The sequence below is a fragment of the Arachis hypogaea genome, chromosome 12, assembly GCF_003086295.3.
Source record: "Arachis hypogaea cultivar Tifrunner chromosome 12, arahy.Tifrunner.gnm2.J5K5, whole genome shotgun sequence".
Taxonomy (NCBI): Eukaryota; Viridiplantae; Streptophyta; class Magnoliopsida; order Fabales; family Fabaceae; genus Arachis; species Arachis hypogaea.
Window position 1 is genome coordinate 56,725,403 of NC_092047.1, and position 15,542 is coordinate 56,740,944.

General features: G+C 35.9%; 1 long non-coding RNA gene across 2 annotated transcripts; it reads right to left on the reverse strand.

Annotated features, from left to right (window-relative positions):
* Positions 1-9,349: 9,349 nt before the first annotated feature.
* On the reverse strand, positions 9,350-13,226 carry LOC112727395 (uncharacterized). Of its 2 annotated transcripts, none has more exons than XR_011868501.1 (2): positions 12,739-13,226; positions 9,350-9,562 (listed from the first exon to the last, which is right to left on the reverse strand). It is a non-coding gene; the product is annotated as an uncharacterized lncRNA (long non-coding RNA). The 2 variants fall into 2 exon arrangements; XR_003165742.2 differs by having other exon boundaries at positions 9,350-9,565; positions 12,739-13,224.
* Positions 13,227-15,542: the final 2,316 nt, after the last annotated feature.

The window sequence follows — 15,542 nt, forward strand, 5'->3', positions numbered from 1 at the left end:
TCTGGGATGAACCGTACCTTTTCAAGAGATGTTCAGATGAAACTAGTTGCTGTTTATAGAACTCTTGAAAATAATAAGCCTTGGAAGAAAGAAATAGAAACAAGAAAAACAAGAAAAGCTAACGTTGGAGGCAAAGTTTGACCTCCAATGGCAGCCCCAACGTTGGCAACCAAAATTGTAAGAAACAAAGAATAAGCTAGGCACCAATAGCTTAAGCCTTGAGACACATGTCTGTGGTATTTTTGTACTAGGATCTGCTTGGATAAATAGATTCTGAAGAGTGTTTTAACACTTGATAACTTGGGTTAACTAACTCGGGATTATCAACCAAAAGTCCACCATCAAGAGCAACCTAGTTACAAGGCATTTAGTAACCCAAAAAAGTGTTGGGCACCAATGTCTCTAGGATGAAATTTGAGCCAAGTGTCTGTAGTGTGTATGTGATGAGAAGAGGCTTGAGCTAGTAAGTCCGAGGGGTGCTTCATCACCCAACACCTTGAGCCATATGGGTCGGGAGTGTTGACTAAAAGCTTATCTAAAAAGCTGCCTCAACACAGAACACTGAGCTATAAATAAAGAATAAAGTTCCTAAGTGAAAAAGCAAAAACCAAGGATGAATAAACAACAAGGGTCATAGCAGCATCTTAGTTAGAACTTAGAAGGACATCTTACATCTTGAGATTAATAAAAGTTGAGCTGGAAAATTATCTGCGTGAAACCCCATGAACCAAGTTTAATTGCTTTCCAATAAGGACTAATATCCCTCTCTGTTTTCATTCATTCTTTCTCATGATTTAGTGCTTGCTTGGGGACAAGCAAGATTTAAGTTTGGTGTTGTAATGCCAAGGCATCTTAGGCTAGTTTCACAAGCCTTTTTCTGTTATTTTCATTAGGTTTTATGCACTTTCTTGAGCTATAAGTAAGTATTTGGATAATAATTTCATGCATCCCTTGATTCAATTAAACTTGGTTATTTATGTGCTTTTTACAATATTTTATGCAATTTTAGCTTGATGATTGAATGATGCAAATATCTTGTGATTATAGCAAACTTTGATGCACATGTTTGATTGATGATAGGTGAAAAGGAAGCTAAGGAAGGAAGAGCAAAGAAGCAACAAAAGGGCCAATGAAGAAAGCAAAAGGAAGCAACGTTGGAGCCAAAGTTGGTTCTCCAATATTGCCTCAAACGTTGATGAAGAAGAGGGGGAGACCAACGTTGGAGCCAAAGTTGGTGCTCCAATGTTAGGTCCAACGTCCATACTCAAAGAGGTGTAAAGTTGGAGCCAAAGTTGGACTCCAACTTTACCTTAAACGTTGGCCAAGAAGGGTGCAAAGTTGGAGCCAAAGTTGGACTCCAACATTGCCTCAAACTATAAGCAAGAAGGAAACGTTTGAGCCCAAAGTTGGACCTCAAGCGCTACCTCAAACGTTGGCTAATAAGGGTGCAAAGTTGGAGCCAAAGTTGGACTCCAACTTTGCCTCCAACTTCAATTCAAGAGACCAAAGTTGGAGCCAAAGTTGGACTCCAACTTTGGGTCCAACGTTGAGGTAGAAAAGGTGCCAACGTTGGAGGCAACGTTGGGGTCCAACGTTCCCTCCAATGTACGCGATGGTTTTCAAGTTTTGAAGATTGGGAAAATGTGCAATGACGCGTACGCGTGGATCACGCGTAAGCGTGGGTTTGCATTTTGGCCAATCAACGCGCACGCGTGGATTGGCAGATGTTGGTGGTCCAACGTTGAGTCCAACGTGTTCGACAAATTCCAAGGAAATTTTTGAAGTGACGCGTTTGGATGAGCTAAAGTTGGACTCCAACGTTAGGTCCAACGTTGGTCAAATGCCAAGGCCAACGTCCCAGCCTCAATTGGCAACGTTTGACCCAACGTTTGAGCTCAAACGTTGAACTCCAACGTCAAGCCAATTTCAATACAAAAAGGCACCTAGCAAGAGTATGAACGTTAACTTTTAAACTTCCTCATCAACTTCACTACATGCCACTTCCAACTAGCTTCAACAGAGGCCAAAGGGCCCAGTCCAAGTACTTGAAGACTGAAAGAAGAAAGTGTATAAATATATTAGAGTTTTAGTTAGAAGGGGGCCTTACACATGAAGTGCTGAAACTCTGCCCAAATTTACTTTCTCTGTTTTTTTCATTATGCAATGTACCTCTCAATTCCATTTTCTATTTTTAGAGCTATGAACAACTAAACCCCTTTCATTGGGTTAGGGAGCTCTGTGTAATTCAATGGATCAATATTAGTTTTCATACTTCTTCTTCTATCTTTTCTCTTGATCTACCTAGAAAGGATTCGTTCTTCATTTAATCATTCAATTGTCTTGGAAAAGAAATTGAATGTAATTGGGTTATGTGATAAGCTTGGAAGAGAAATTACAAAATCATGCTTGAATTCTTTCTCACATTAGGATTAGGTTGGGGTTTGGATGGATATCGTGACATGTAATCATACCAATACTTTGATCTATGAATGTCTGTGGTATAATCAGTGACCATACATCATCTCTTCCCATGAGCACTTAAATCAAGGAATTGGGCAATTGTTCATGCTTAGAGAGATTGGATTGCCAAGGAATTAGGATTCAATCACCTAAGATTGCCAAGGAGATCAATGAATGTATTGATTGAGGAAGAGATGAAAATGAACTTGATCTAGAGAATTATGACATCTCCTGACCCCAATGAGCTTTCCCATTTCTGATCTACCCATTCTTTGACATTGTGTTCTTTAATTTGATGTCTAATTCCCCCGTTCCCATTTAATTTCTTGCAATTTAGTTTTCTGCTCTTTACAGCTTGCAATTTACATTCCGCCATTTATATTCCTTGCAATTTACTTTTCCCGCCATTTAATTTCCTACACATCCCAATTCAAATTTGATCCAGTTCAACTAGAACAATTCTCCAATTAACATTGATCAACCAACCAATCCCTGTGGGATTCGACCTCACTCTATAGTGAGTTTTTACTTGACGATAATCCGATGCACTTGCCGGTGGAAATTTGTTGAGAGGCAAATTTTCGTGCATCAAAAAGAAGCATGCAAAAGTGAAAGGAACACAAGAAATCAAGTATTTCAGAATCTGGTAGTGATGCGCATGCGTGGACAACGCGTACGTGTGACTGGGGCCGCATACATATGACGCACACGCATGGCTGACGCCTACGCGTGGCTAGTGTCGAGTTCAAGCGACACGTACACGTGGGTGACGTGTACGCGTGACAGAGCGTCACGTGCTGCAATTGTAGAAAATGCTGGGAGCAATTTCTGGGCTGCTTTTGACCCAGTTTCAGGCCCAAAAATATTGATTAGAGACTACAGAGTGAGGCCAGAAGGCATCAATCATTCATACTTTCATTCACACACTTTAGGGTTTAGATGTAGAATTCTAGAGAGAGAGGCTCTCTCCACTCTCTAGGTTTAGGGTTTCTTCTTCCAATTTCTCCTTAGGTTCAGGTTCAATCTTCATTTAATTTAGTTTTCTCTTACTGTTATTTGTTTAAGCACTTTAGTTCATCTTCTTCTCTAGTTAATTTCTCTTTTTCGCCATTTTTATGTTTATGAGCTCTTGTTACGTTTGATTTCTTTTAATACAATTTATGTTCTCTATGATTATTATTGCTCTCTTTAATTGTTAGTCATTGATTCTTGTAATTGGTTGTTTAGATTTAATATTCCTTATTAATTTTATATGTTTTTATTTTGTGCCTTCCAAGTGTTTGATAAAATGCTTGGTTAGATTTTAATTTGGATTTTTATGCTCTTGACTTGGATTGATTATTTAGAGACTCTTGAGTTATCAAAAGTTTTTTATTGATTGGTGATTGAAGATTGCCGGTTAGCTTGAACTTCACCAAATATAGTCTCTCACTATGAGTTGACTAGGACTTGTGAACTCAAGTTGATTGTATATACTTGACCTTCCTCCATTGTTTAGAGGTTAACTAAGTGAAGGCAATTCACATTTACCATCACAATTGAAGATGATAATGAGGATAGGACTTCTTAGTTTCTTTCCTTGCTAAGAGCTTTCTTAATTATTAGTTTATTTTCTCGCCATTTTACTTTCTTATTTCTCATTACAAAACCCAAAAAAAATATTTTCCCATAACCAATAGTATGTACACTTCCCTGTAATTCATTGAGAGACGACCCGAGGTTTGAATACTTTAGTTAATTTTATTGGGTTTGTATTTGTGACAAACAATCTAAACGTTGATTGAGGTTTAATTGTCAGTTTAGAACTATACTTGCAACGTGATATTTTTGTGAAGATCTTTACCGACATTTTTCCTCCGTCAAGTTTTTGGTACCGTTGCAGGAGACTTGAAAATGTGTGCCTTATTATTGGTTATTCTGAATATGTTTGCCTTTTTGTTTCCTTGTTAGTTGTTGCTAGCTTTAGTAGTTTAATTTCATTATTTCTTATTAGTTTTTATTTTTATTTTCTCTTGTTACTATGAATTCTCACCCCTTTGGCTATGAGTTTGGTTCAAATTATGTTGTAGGAAATGGAAGCTGCAATGAGAACATGCATCAAGGATGGGACAATCAAAGGTGGGAGGAGCCTCAAGCTTATGGACAACCATCTTGGCAACAACCACCTCCGATGCACTATGAACAAGAACCACTTTTTGATGCGTACCAAGACAATAGATATGGTGGACCTCTTTGTAACTACCAACAACCACCACTATATGCCTATGAACCCCCTCTTCAACATAGCTTTGAACCACCATACTCACAAGCCCCCTACCACCAAACACCTCCATATGATCCTAACCCTGATCCACTATACCAACCACCTTATGAGTCATATGAACCATACATAGAATCACCCCAATTCCAATATAATTACTCCTAAGAATCACCACCTCAATATACACCACCTCCAATGTATGAAAATTTTCAACCACAATATGAATTTCCTTTTCCACTACAACCCTCCATAGGAGAATGTCCATATCCATCAATCCAAGAGCACTGTGATCCTACTTATGATAGCCAAGTGGAACAAGAGCCACGGGATCATTTTAAGGAAGCAATGGATCGACTTCAAGCAACCATCCATCAAATAGAGCGAGAGGAAAGCCAAAAAGCACATGAAGCTCTCATGGCTAACAAATCTCAACTTGAGAATAAGGGACTGGAGTGTGTTGTGCAACAAGTGGAAAAGATGGAGAGTGTTGAACTACCACATCCTTATCATGATGAACCACCCTTCTATCATGAACCTTTCCTCCTAAGAAATGAACCCTCATATCCACTCCAACCTCCAATAGATGACACTCTTGGTGTTCTTCTTTAAGGGCAAAGAGAGATGCAAAGGGAGGTACTAGAATTCATGGCTACCTTGACAGAGGTAGTAAGTCGATTAGCTTCCCAATGTTTGGACATTCAAAGTACTTCAATGGCTACATGTGGAGAATCTAATGAAGAAGGTAGCATGAAGGAGAGATTAGGAACTCCGGTGGAGAATGAAGAATGTGATTTCGTACTGGAACAATTGGAAGAAGCCATAATTATTGAAGAGGAAGAAGTGGTCGAAGACTTAGGAGATGCTGAACCTCCATGTGAATCTAGAGTTGTAGAGTATTCCTCTAAGAAGCTTGAAATTAATGTTGAGGAGGGTCTGCACAACATCCAAGGCATATTCCCTATGAAGAATTGGACGGAATAGATCAAGAGGTAAGTTCCCTTAGTAATGATGATCATGAATCAAGCCCTCCTAGTAATAAATCTGCATCCACAAGTGAAATCCTTGAGTTAGAAGAGCCTTCTCCCGATGAAATTGAAAGCAACGTTGAAGTAGATTTCTCTCAACCTCATATTTATGATTTGAGTGATGGAAAAGAGTTGGATGAATTCAGTGAGGAAGAGCTTGAAGATGAAAAATCTTTTCAAAAGGTGGAAGTCCTTTGACAAGGTTGGACAGGAGTTGAATATGCTTTATCAAGATCATTGGAAACTTCTCTACCTAGGTTGCCATATACTCCTTTATTTGAGGGGTAAAACTTATCTCTATTAGCTTTATTGTCCCACTTGAGTATGGTATTCTTGAAACAGATGGCCAACTTAGGAGACTTTGTGGAATTAAGCGTAAGAGAAGGACTAGTGGTTAGAGTTGCAAATTAAGACTCATCAAGGTTAAGATTTCAAAAGCTAGATGCAAGGGTTGGAGTAGTGATCAATTGGTTGGATCTAAGAGAAGAGTTTGGTACTTCATTGAGAATTCAGATTGCTTGCCACCCGGTTGGAACAATGATGATCCACTTAAAGACAGGTGTAGAAACAACATTTGGGATCTCGGTATACAAGAGGATCAATTTTGGGAGCTCAAAGCTTGTGAAGAACGTCATCAAGGCTTGGTGAATTCATTTGGAAATGTTAGAGCTTATTGGAAGTCCAAGCGGTGGTGGAAGTTTAAAGATGAGTTCAAGCACAAGCCACCAAGACAAGGAGCTCACCAAATGTCCAACTTAAGGACTTTAACTAAAAGTGCTATGTGGGAGACACCCCACCATGGTAAATTCTTCCTATTTTATCTTTTATTTATATTGGTAATAAGTTGAATTTTCAATTCTAGTTAGGTTTATTCAGTTTAAGTTGTGGTTTTACTTGTTTAATAATGTTTGGCATTAATTTCATAACTTGTTTGTTAAAAAAAAAAGTGTTCCACGCGTGCGCGTGGCCGACGCACATGCGTTATATTGGATGTTGCTCTTTGGTTCATTTTTTCTGAGAGTTGTGCGGGAACTGTGCGGGTGGGGTGCCAGGCGCACAACCCAAACCACGCGTACGTGTCAGCGATGTGTACGCGTCATTTGCAATTTTGGCTTCCCACGCGTAGGCATGGACGACGCTTATGCGTCACTCCTTCAACCTTCTACCCACGCGTGCGCATGGGCGATGCTTACGCGTCGCTTCCTGTTTACCATTCTTCATCTTTTTTCTCTCATTTCTTATTCTTTCCTTCTCCTTTCCCACTTTCTTCTCCTCCCTTCTCATCCTTATTCTCTTTCTTTGTTTTATTTATTACATTTGCATACTCGCATTCATGGTATTTTAACTTTGTTGTTTCTTCTCCTTTTCTTTTCTATATTTGTTGTTTTCACATTGGTGTTAAAATTTTCTTACTCAACTGTTGCATATTTCCTGCATTATTTTGGGTGCTTCTTGACTTGGTTGATATTTAGTTGATATGCCCTCTGCTTACATTGTCTTCTCACTTACATGTTGTAGCTACCATGTAGTTGAGAACCTCATTACTATTTGGCATTAGCCCACCTATATTTTATTTGTTTGCATATCTTTATTTGTGGGTTATTCTTCTTCCTCTTTCTCTTCTTTCAGGATGGCCACCAAGAAGGGAAACGGAATGCTTCTAAATAGGGCGAGCAAACAAGTCCCGCCGCACACTCTTTGGAGAAAGAGCATCAGTTGTAGCAACCCGTCCACTTGCACATCTTTGCATACACCGAGGACGGTGCAATCTTTAAGTGTGGGGAGGTCGATACCGACTTCCGTGGGTTAGTTACTTTCTTTTCAACACCAATGTTTAATTTTCTTTGTTAATGATTTGTTGCATTGCATAATAGATTGCATGGTCAGTTAGTTGCTTGCATTTAGCTTCTACTTGGTTGAAGTAATATTTTCTTTTTCAAGAAACTTTTTAGAGCATTTCACTAATTTGAATTAAAATTTTCGAACTTGCTTGAAGAAATTTATTTTGAAATATGGTTTAGAGCTCGAACACACAAACCTAGTAAGATTTTTGAACATATTTGTTTGGTTTCATTTTATCAACTAATATTCTGTTTTGGTGTGTGTTGTTCTCTCTAAAATTGTGATATTTGTCTTGCTTGATTCTATATTTCCATTGATTGATGTATGCATGCACTTATGTGATTCAGGCCTTTGTTTCACTATAGCTCACATACCCATATGGCCTTACCCTTTTCATTATCCTTTGCAAACCAATGTTGAGCCTTTTTTAACCCTATTTATTCTTTACTTTGGCTCATAACTAACTCTAAGTAGAAAATAAATAATGTCCTTAATTTGAATCCTTGGTTAGCTTAGACTAGTGAAAGTGTTCATGAATTAAGTGTGGGAAAATTGGGTATGGTAAGTTGGTAACATTTGGTTTGGAAATTGGATATGTTATACTTTTTGTAAAAATGTGAAAAGAATATTGACATATTTATGCATTCAATACCTTAATCATATGCATTGAGAAAAACAAAAGAAAAGAAAAATAAAAAGATAAAAAGGAAAAAAAAAAGAGGAAAAAAAAAGAAAAAAAAAGAGCAAATAATAAAATTGGACAAAATGCCCCAAAGTAAATAGTGATAGCAATGCATATGTACTGTACTCAAAATCGGATGCATGAATATGTGGTAAACACAGTTAATGGATAGTTAGATTTTGTATTCTGATTACATGGATTGTCTTAAGTTAGGTGGGAAGTTTGGGTTAATCAAGGATTCAGATCTTTGTCCACTTGACCAAATACAATCCTACTTTGACCCTAACCCCATTACAACCCTTGGAAAGACCTCTTGATATGTGTATTTCTGCATTAAATTTTTGTTGATTGGTAGAAGAAGAGCAAGCACTACAAAAAAAGGCCTATAGTCATGGTAAAAAAATGTGATCATAGCTAGTAAAAAGGGTGAACATAGATCTATGGTCACAGTTTTGGACCTATGGTCACGGTTTTTTACCGTGACCTATTCTCTCGGGGCCATAGGTCTATGGTCATGATTTTTTTATCTATGGTCACGGTTTCTATAGTCATGGTATCAATTTTCAAAATCTGACACTTTAGGCCACGTTTTTTTACCGTGACCATAGGTTAATCTATGGTCACACGTGGAAACCATGACCATAGCCTTATCTATGGTCACGGTTTCTACCGTGACCATAGCCTCTATGGTCACCCCTCTTTAAAACCGTGACCATAGCCTCTATGGTCACCCCACCTCAAAATCGTGATCATAGCCTTATCTATGATCACGGTTTTTGCCATGGCCATAGCTTCTATGGTCACCCCCATCTCAAAACCGTGGCCATAGCCTTATCTATGGTCACGGTAAAAAACCGTGATCATAGGTTATCTATGGTCACTCCTTCTTAAAATCGTGACCATAGCCTTATCTATGGTCACGGTAAAAAACCGTGACCATAGGTTATCTATGGTCACCCTATTTTAAAAACGGTGACTATAGCCTGTTGTTGTTTATGGGATTTTTTTTTTAAATTATAATCACATCCCAAAATAATGATAATCACAAAATAAATCTAAAAATAAAAAACTCAAGAAATCTAAATCATAAAAGTTTCATTATAAGATAGATATGTTTAATTTTTACTCTAAACAACACAAATCAAAATAGAGTGTAATTTATCCAATTACATATAATACCTCAAAAAGTACAGAACACATCAAAATATTACATTTACATAACTAAGGTCATTGTAAGACTCATCCCATGTCATATATGTATGGAACATATTTTCTTCATCACATCATGTCTTCCTGCTAGCAAAATAAATAAACATGTTAGAACAGAGCAAAAATGCTTTTCATGATGCAGTACATATGCAGCAAACTAAGGCTATAAAATAAACTATGCTTATTTAGTTTCTTGCTATTGGAACTTTGCAAGTTATACTTGCTGCAGTAACTCATTGAGTTTTTTCATTTGTCAAAATAAATAAATAATAAAAAAGAACTCATTTCTATTATTAATACAGCAAAAGATAAAATAAAGGAGTTTTAAACCTTTTTCTTACTTGATTTTGCATTTAGTTAGTAAGTAAGCTGCTGAAATAAGGTTTTCATATATGACTAATTCGTGTATTGAAACTAAGTTACTAGTAGTATAAGTGAACAAATTAAGAAACATAAGCAATATGATTTGGATTGAAGAACATAGAAATTAGAAGGTGAATGAAAATTCTTGAATGATTAAACCTAATAATGCAAATATCTGAACTTACTAAATAAGATCTAATAAGTCAATTATAGTGACAATTTAGCTACTATATACACACTTACTACCTAAATAAATAGAAGATCAAATTATTTTATATGACAAGAATGATATAAACTTACTGCTTAGTTCCTTTATTTTGAGATACTATTTAAAGTTGTTATACACTGTGCCACAACAATTAATCAACTCCTTTTGTCTTTACCAGTCCAAAAAAATAATCTTGTATACAAAACAAAACAAAAAAATCAAAGGACGGTAAAGAACATTTAAAAGTAGGTAAATAAAATAATCAATTAATAAATATTAATCCTGAATTAATATAAAATACAAGATAATTTCTATTTTAAACTTCTTGAAAATAATCAATCTTAAAATGAGACATAATCAAGCATGTTCTGGAAAATATATGCAATTTAACAATTGAAGATTTTACATATCAATAATTAGAAAATATTTTGGAAAACACAAACCTATTTGAAAAATCAAAGAAAATAGATACAAAAATCCTTAAATAATCTAAAATTATTATGTTAACGAAATCGAAGTATATAAATAATCTTACTATAATAATTGATAGCTAATATGTTGAGATATCATTGCTCCTTACCTTATATATGAGCAGGATAAAAAAAGGTTTATACCCGAAACACTATATATGAATATATTTCTTCTTTGAACAAATTATGTATATCATCATTATAGAATAAACCATATAATTGATTTTCATGACTAGAAAAAGTTTTCTCAATGTTAGTTCTGCAGTTTATATATACTTACTTAAGATGGAAGGTAACAATAATGCATGAAAAGTAAAATGAAAGAAGTTATCTGTTTTAAAACATATTTATATATGAAAAGACAATTTTATTAGAGTATTTAAGATCCTATAATAAGGGATATAGCTAGTTCTTTTAATCCCCATTTTTTCATTCTCAAAAGTCAAATTTAAGACTATTGATTAAGGAAAAAGAGTATCTGATGAATACTAGTTAATTAAGATACTAGATCTCTTCTCTCTGCAGCTCTGTCTTCGGATGAACACAGCATATGGCTTAGCTTTATTAATCTTATAAAGCTTGTTAGAAGTTGTTAATTAGAAATGTAACAAGGCTATCGATATATAAGATTTTGGTCATGCATAATCATCAATAATATTATTATGATAAATCATGTACTAATTATCAACTTAATAAGATTATATATATATATATATATATATATATATATATATATATATATATATGGTTATTAATTAAAATGAAAATGAATTAAATGAAGTATGGTTGAAAGTTGAAACCTTGTGTTTGCATATTCATAAAGTTTTGCAGTGTTGGAGAATATAACAAGACCAACTTCTACATCGCAGAAGATAGCAAGCTCCTTAGTTTTATTCTATTTTATAACTCAAAACATTCAAATAGATACTTACTATAGATGATAAAAAATACATAATCCACAAACTGATGCAAATTATTTAACTCTCACAATGTCTAAATTCCTTCAGATTAACCAGTAACTTTTTCAATCACTCCCACCCAAAGCATCCTAAACTAGAAGACATGCCCTGATTGTAAAGGAAATTAAAATTTTTCCATATTTCTCAAAAGCTTTTTCACCAAACATCTGCATCATAGCATTCATTTGAAGCAGTAAGAATAGGGTAGCATAGCATTCATTTGAAGCACTAAGAATAGAGTAGATGATACCAAGACACACATTTCACATGGAAAACATTAAACAATTACATGATCCTAAATAGAATGAAGTACTAAATTAGCAAATTAGAAAACTTATATACTAAAACTATAAAAATCAACCGCATTTAAAAGGAGAATGTAATGAGAGACAAGCATGAATGCATCATACATAATATTCCTCTAAAATAACTAGACATATTAATAGAAGCAGCAGCAGTAGTGCTACAATAGATTACAAGCATATGCCCCTAGCTAATAAATGAACAAATTACAAGCCCTAAAAATTGAAAGTTAAAAGTCAAACTTGCATTCCATTTATTATGCTTCGATTTCAGGGTATCCCTATATGTATTAGTACACTTTCAATTAGAATAATAGGATATGATATATAGCTAAAGAGAAACCCTAAAGGGACTCTCCGAATGCAGATCAATGCTCATTAGAATTGAAATTATGAGATCAAATTGAAAAAACTTAGCTAATTGTAAAAACTAAACTAATTAAATTCTTGTGGTTTCTTTGCAGACATAGGGATAAAAAGCCTATCAGACAAGTCTCTTATAAGTATTTATTCATATAATAATAAAAAATATATAAAAATGCATAGCTTGATTAAAAAAATGTGTTGGAAAATCATTCATGAAGAGTCTAGCAAAAATTGCTGTCAACAAACAAGACTATGGAACGCCGAAGAAGTCTGTAATATATTCCAACATGAAAGAGTAAGAAAATCATGCTTTAATGGTTTTGTCTTCAAGATAAGTGTATGTATGTATGTATCAAAATATTACTTACAGAGTACTAACATTGTATTGCAATGCTGATCTATTTTGCAGGATAAAATTCATGAAGTTGAAAAGCATGATTGTAGATATGATTCAAATTACAATAGATCTACCTATAATCATTATTACATTAAGAAAGATGCCAAAGTTAAGGTTGCATGCTTTAAGAGGAAATATCAACACGGATCTTGAACGCAACAGAGTGTTTGTAGAAAAGAAAAAAAAGAAACTTACTTGGAATACTCAATGGAGTGAGTGAATGCTGACACGAAGAGCTTTGAGGGCTTTGTACACCAGGCCCGTGAAGCTGGTGATTCGCAGATTTAGGGAGAGCTTTGAGGCTTCCACAATGATGACACGAACGGCGACGGGTTTGAGGCTTCGAGACAAGCTCCAGGATGACCCAACGGACGCCAATGACGGACGGTGGGCAAAGCGGAGCTGATGCCCAGCTTCACGGGTTGGAGCAAGATGACAACGGACAGTGGGCTTCGAAGCTGGTGACCGGCGACTAGGTTTTGCACGACGAGAGAGGGGAGGAGGGTGCGTGGCTGGGCAGAAAAGAAGGCTTGGCCAGTTCTCTTATTTTTTTTTAACGCTAACTTAGGAACTTACGAGCTGAAGGATTGGGGAAATTTGGGGAGAACTTACGAGGGAATGGGGAAAGTTGGGGGGATGAGGGATTTTGGTTGGGGGGAGGGAGGGTGTTTGCATGACGTCGTTTGGATAAAAAAAATGTGAATTTTTAAAAGGAAGAGAAACGACGCCGTTTTGGACAAGGTACTCTATGGTCACCCTTTTTTAAAAAACCGTGACCATAGACCCTGTTTGGTCACCGTAAAAAATCGTGACTATAGACCCCTTTAGGTCACCCCCCAAACCGTGACCATAGATCCTTTTAGGCCACCCCCCAAAACCGTGACCATAAACCACTTTAGGCCACCTCCCAAAACCGTGACCATAGACCCTTTTTGGTCACTGTAAAAAACCGTCACCATAGACCCCTTTAGGTCACCACCAAAACCGTGACCATAGACCCTTTTAGGCCACCTTTTTTTAAAAAATCGTGACCATAGGTACCCTATGGTCACCCTTTTTCTAAAAACCATGACCAAAAAAACCGTGACCATAGACCCAAAATGTTGTAGTGAAGTCTTAGAAAGCAAGATTAGTAGAGAATTGAGAGAATCGAACCTTAAACACTAGAGTGATCAGAGTGTATACACTTCCGGTGAGGGTTTGATGATCGATTCTTTGTTTCCGGCTTTCACGAGCTTCCTTCTTGCAAGTCTATTTGTACTTCATTTTATGATTTGAATTAGTGGAATCCAGTCCATATTCGTTTTTACAAGATTTATTTACTTTTAACCAAGTAGGTAAAAGTATTTTTCATTTCATTGCATTCATATAGATAGGTTGCATTTCATAATTTCTACCATTCCTCTTCACCTCCTTTATAGCTTCTCTTGAGCTTAGCCTGATGACATGCTAATGTTTAAGTGTGGGGAGATTGATAAAACACTATTTTATGGTTTATTTTATATTGAATTGAGTGGATTTTATCCATTACTCTTACACTTATGCATATAATTCGCATGTTTTATATTTTTCTTCCTAATTTTGTGCTATGATTGAAAACATGCTTCTTTGGCCTTAAATTTGCTAATTTTAATCCTCTCTTATTACCATTTGATACCGTGATATGTTTGTTAAGTGTTTTCAAGGTTTATAGGGCAGAAATGGCTTAGAGGATGGAAAAGAAGCATGCAAAAGTGGAAGGAACACAAAAAATTAAGTATTTCAGAATCTGGTAGCGATGCTCACGCGTGGACGACGCGTACGCGTGACTGGTCCAGCATACATATGACGTGCATGCGTGGCTGACGCCTACGCGTGGCCAGTGCTGAGTTCAAGCGACGCGTACGGGTGGGCCACGTGTACGCATGACAGAGCGTCACGTGCTGCAATTGCAGAAAACGCTAGCGCCGATTTCTGGGCTGCTTTAGAGACTGCAGATTGAGGCTGGAAGGCATCAATCATTTATACTTTTATTCACACACTTTAGGGTTTAGATGTAGAATTCTAGAGGGGGAGAGCCTCTCTCCACTCTCTAGGTTTAGGGTTTCTTCTTCTAATTTCAACTTAGGTTCAGGTTCAATCTTCCTTTAATTTAGTTTTCTCTTGCTTTTATTTGTTTAAGCACTTTAGTTCATCTTCTTCTCTTGTTAATTTCCCTTTTTCGCCATTTTTATGTTTATGAGCTCTTGTTACGTTTGATTTCTTTTAATGCAATTTATGTTCTCTGTGTTTATTGTTGCTCTCTTTGATTGTTAGTCATTGATGCTTGCAATTGGTTGTTTAGATTTAATATTCCTTGTTAATTTTCTATTTTTTCATTTTGTACCTTCCAAGTGTTTGATAAAATGTTTGGTTGGATTTTAATTTAAATTTTTACGCTCTTGACTTGGATTGATTATTTAGAGACTCTTGAGTTAGTAAAAGTCTTTTGTTGATTGGTAATTGAACATTGCCGGTTAGCTTGAACTTCACCAAAGCTAGTCTCTCACTATAAATTGACTAGGACTTGTGAACTCAAGTTGATTGTATGCACTTAACCTTCCTCCATTGTTTAGAGGTTAACTAAGTGAAGGCAATTCACATTTACCATCACAATTGACGATGATAATGAGGATAGGAATTCTTAATTTCTTTCCTTGCTAAGAGCTTTCTTAATTATTAGTTTATTTTCTCGCCATTTTACTTTCTTGTTTCTCATTACAAAACCCAAAAAAATATTTTCCCATAACCAATAGTAAGTAAACTTCCCTGCAATTCTTTGAGAGATGACCCGAGGTTTGAATACTTCGGTTAATTTTATTGGGTTTGTATTTGTGACAAACAATCTAAATGTTGATTGAGGTTTAATTTTCAGTTTAGAACTATACTTGCAACGTGATATTTTTGTGAAAATCTTTACTGACATTTTTCCTCTGTCAGTTAGGTAGCCATAAAAGATACTTGACCTCTCTTATGAATCC